This window comes from Staurois parvus, unplaced genomic scaffold (genome assembly GCF_062004578.1).
Source record: "Staurois parvus isolate SC_StPar_1 unplaced genomic scaffold, SC_StPar_1.0 ptg000342l, whole genome shotgun sequence".
Taxonomy (NCBI): Eukaryota; Metazoa; Chordata; class Amphibia; order Anura; family Ranidae; genus Staurois; species Staurois parvus.
Genome location: NW_028318138.1, coordinates 837,501 through 842,261, shown reverse-complemented (window position 1 = coordinate 842,261; position 4,761 = coordinate 837,501). Strand labels below are relative to the sequence as shown.

General features: G+C 42.0%; 1 long non-coding RNA gene across 1 annotated transcript in view; it reads left to right on the top strand.

The window, feature by feature from the left end:
- The first annotated feature begins 961 nt into the window (after window positions 1-961).
- LOC149456915 (uncharacterized) overlaps window positions 962-4,761 on the top strand; it is a 162,883-nt gene continuing 159,083 nt past the window's right edge. The window contains exon 1 of the long non-coding RNA XR_016313782.1: window positions 962-1,367. This is a non-coding gene — a long non-coding RNA (uncharacterized LOC149456915). The remainder of the gene's footprint in view (window positions 1,368-4,761) is intronic.

Genomic DNA, 4,761 nt, shown 5'->3' with positions numbered 1-4,761 from the left:
TAAATCGAAGAGAAATTTAATTTCTCCTGACTGATTTTGTCCGGTGACGTCAATCGGTTGCTAGGATCTCCTTACTAAAGATTAAAGATACTAAAGATTCACGCTTTTTTTTTTTCAGAGGGATCATCTGAAAAGCGCACATTTGTAAAAGCAAACTACCTTGTGCCTTTGGGTAGCCATAGTATTGAAGCATTACAAAGTTGGGAGGACAGACAATATTTTCTTTCCTGAGAGAAGAAGGTTGCTGGTAACAATCAGGGCTCGTTCTCTGGTCGCAAAGCAAAGTTTCTGAGCCTGTTGGGACGGACATAATGGCCTTGGAAAAAAAAACACAAGGCAGTCCATACAGTGGCAGCACAAAGGGCGTTTTATTCAAATTTGTTTTGAGTTTGGCAGATTTGCATGAAAAATGTGTGAGAAAAGCTGTCTCGGGTGACCTCATCCACAGCTGCCATTAGCGTTTAATTAAGTGCTGAATAGCAAACTGGGGACGTGAAGAGAATCCTGTCTGGTGGGCAGACTGTGAGAAAACTCTCCAGTGCGGAGGGATCCCCAAACCCAGACAATCCCTGCCCTCCAAAGCACAACATTAGTCATGACAAGAGCCCTCAGGAGACAGGCCTTCTGTAAAGGGAAAAGTCCCCAGTGGCCACTGGCTCTGCAAGCTAATAAGGCATGGAGTGGGTTAACTCAACCTTGGAACAGTCAAAGAAATAAAAGGAGAGAGACTGCAAAAAAAAAAAAAAAAAGTGTTGAAAAGAGGAAATAAATAAATGGAATGCATCTGGACATTTTGATGTCCTGGCACACTCAGTTGTGTGAAAGTCTCCATTTACTCTGATCATTCTCTTAGCAACAGCAGTCAATGGCCAAGAGCTGACATAATTTAATGTGTGCTGGCGGGACAGATCCCATTGATTCTGCAGGGTGGCAGACATAGACCTAGATTCAAGTTCAAGTGCAAGTTTGCAGCCTTTGCCCAGGAATCCGAGCTCCTTTCCTCCCAGTTCCTTTGTTCCCCTCTAACAATTGCTCTTTATTCCTACTTCTGTACTTGGCACAGTTAAGCTGTCTGACTGCAAACTCCTACAATCTTCCTTCTTAGTATTAGCCCTCTGATAACTCCCTTCTTGCATACATATTTCACTATATTAGATGTCTGTCCAACCTATCCATCAGTGGCTGGAGGAGGCATCACACTGCTAGCTCCTGCATTCCAGCCTTCCATGTTTGAATGTCTCCTGGACACAGGAGGACACATCTCCTAAATTGGCCATCAAGGTGACCTAGCTAGGAAGAGTACTATGACTCCATGCTATGGACTCTATACCTGGAACAAGGTGCTTTCACTTAGCATAGGAAGGCAGGTAAGTGGCAATATTTTATTACTGTTCTTGTTCATTGATCTTTTTATTATTTCATCTACTGGTATGCAAGTATTTCCATGGAAGCGAGAACTTTGACTTGGAATGTTTGAGGTGGGGGGAAGAGTAAGCCCCTACAAATCTTTTGAAGTTGGTGTTATGATTAGGAAGTGACCTTAGACTCGTAGGTTGATCCAGCCTTCCATGTTTGAATATCTCCTGGACACAGGAGGACACATCTCCTAAATTGGCCATCAAGGTGACCTAGCTAGGAAGTGTACTATGACTCCATGCTATGGACTCTATACCTGGAACAAGGTGCTTTCAGGCAGGTAAGTAGCAATATTTTATTACTGTTCTTGTTCATTGATCTTTTTATTATTTCATCTACTGGTATGCAATTATTTCCATGGAAGCGAGAACTTTGTCTTGGAATGTTTGATGTGGGGGGGGGGGGGGGGAGTAAGCCCCTACAAATCTTTTGAAGTTGGTGTTATGATTAGGAAGTGACCTTAGACTGATAGGTTGATCCAGCCTTCCATGTTTGAATATCTCCTGGACACAGGAGGACACATCTCCTAAATTGGCCATCAAGGTGACCTAGCTAGGAAGTGTACTATGACTCCATGCTATGGACTCTATACCTGGAACAAGGTGCTTTCAGGCAGGTAAGTGGCAATATTTTATTACTGTTCTTGTTCACGGATCTTTTTATTATTTCATCTATTGGTATGCAAGTATTTCCATGGAAGCGAGACCTTTGACTTGGAATGTTTGAGGTGGTGGTGGTGGGGGGGGATTGGTAAGCCCCTACAAATCTTTTGAAGTTGGTGTTATGAGTAGGAAGTGACCTTAGACTCATGGGGGTTGATCCAGTGGAAGCAAATAGATTGTTCGCTTTGTAGGGTCATTTTAATTGTGCAAGGGAATTTTCCCTTAGCTTAGTCAATGTGCTGAAAATGTACTTTGCAAAGAATACCGAATCATGCACCTAATTCCAGATGCAAGTGGAAATGGAGCATAGGTCGTTGCTAGCCTCTGTCACTATGTGCTGGGACTTATTTATTTCAGGTACTTATATAGTACTGTCAATTTACGCAGCGCTTTTACATATATGTTGTACATTCACATCAGTCCCTAAGCCTCCAGGAGCTTACAATCTAAGGTCCCTAACTCACATTCATACATACACATACTAGGGCCAATTTAGACAGGAGCCAATTAACCTACCAGCATGTCTTTGGAGTGTGGGAGGAAACCAGAGTACCCAGAGAAAACCCACACAGACACAGGGAGAACATGCAAACTCCAGGCAGGTGGTGCTGTGATTGGGATTTGAACCAATGACACTAGTACTGCCAGGTGGAAGTGCTAACCATTTAGCCACTGTGCTGCCTGAGAAATGGAATGAAATATCCTCGCCTATATTGCTTGAATGATTTATGCATCCCTTTTGCCACACTGTATTAGAAAAATCACACAACCCATCTAATATTATTATTATTATACAGGATTTATATTATATAGCGCCAACACTTTGCTCAGCACTTTACAATATAACGGGAGACAATACAGCAACAATACAGTTCAATACAAGAGGGAAAGGAGGGCCCTGATCCTGGGAGCTTACAATCTATTTATTTATTTATTTCAGGTACTTATATAGCGCCATCAATTTGCGCAGCGCTTTACATATATATTGTACATTCACATCAGTCCCTAACTCTCAGGGTCAGTTCACACTACATTCGTTTCAGTTGCTTTTTTCTGCCTCCAAAAATGCACAGAAAGTAGGTTATATGGTTGTCAATGTCACAGTCCACATCAGTGCTTGCAGTTCCAGTGCGTTCCAGTTGCAGAAAAAAGTAGGACATGCTGTTTTTTTTCTGCACAGAACTGTACTGGAATTCTGTAAAATGCAACAAAAATTCACCGTAACGCATTGGAACGCATCAAAATGCACATGCCCCTATTTAATTTGAAGAAAAAGAGAGGGAAAAAATGAACTGGAAACGCACTGAAACGTGGCAAAAACGCACAAAAAATGCACCGGAACATGCATGCAAAAACGCATCCGGACTGCATTTCTATAGTGTGAACTGGCCCTCAAGGGGCATACAATCTAAGGTCCCTAACTCGCCTTCACATACTAGGGCCAATTTAGACAGGATCCAATTAACCTACCAGCATGTCTTTGGAGTGTGGGAGGAAATCGGAGTACCTGGCGGAAACCCATGCAGGCACAGGGAGAACATGCAAACTCCAGGCAGGTGGTACTGTGGTTGGGATTCAAACCAACAACCCTACTACTGCCAGGCGGAAGTGCTAAACATTTAGCCACTGTGCATCTATGTAAGTTTAAAATCCACAGTTTAACTTTCCTAATTCTGAGTACTTCTAGACCAAGAGTTGATTTACTAAAGGCATAAAAACTTTGACACTTCACTTTGCCAGTGAATTTACACTTTGCAAAGGAATTTTCCCCTAGCTTGGTGCCTGTGCTGAAAATTCACTTTGCAAAGGATACCCAATCACGTGTAAGGAAAAAAAAATGTTTTTGCTTGCACATGATTGGATGATAAAAATCAGCAGAACATCACCTCATTCACTAAGCTAATGGAAAATTCCCTAGCAAAGTGAACATCCTATTTGCCTTTGGCAAATCAGCCCCATAGTGTCATAGTACTACATTGAGGCAACGGGTTGATGTATGAATAGAAAGTAGGCTTTTCACTGTGCGAGGCAAGTTGCACTTTGCAATGGAATTTTCTCCAGAGCTTGGTGAATGTGGAGAAATGTCACTTTGCAAAGGATACCCAATCAGGGAAAGGGAAAAGAGCATTTTTGCTAGCACCTGATTGGTTAAAGGAAGTTAACAGAGCTTCATCTCATTCACTAAAGCTCTTGGGATGATTCCCTTGTGAAGTGCAACTTCTCATGCAAAGGGAACAGTTTATTTGCCCTTGGTAAAACAACCCCAGTGTAGCTGGGCTTTGTAGTTCTCCTGCATTGTACTGCTATCACTGGGGCATGGATGACCCTGATGTAACCACAATACCTATAGGAATGTCATCCTCTCCTATACACCATGCACAGCAGTAGATCATAGGAGGATCTGGATGACACATCACATACATGCTGCCAGTCATTCCACATGTTCCACTAATTGCATTGGCGCTGACATTGCTGCACAAAACTGGCCTTTAATATTTTAACAACAGTTTGGCTTTGTTTAATCATAAATGTGCTCTAAGGATTCCATACCACAGGGGGGCATAACATGTTTCAAAAGGAAACATTGTTTGTGATGATTAGTGAGAACTCAGATTTATAAAATGAAACACATTCAGGTTTTAACAATGTAACACAATCATATTTATACAATGCAACACATTCA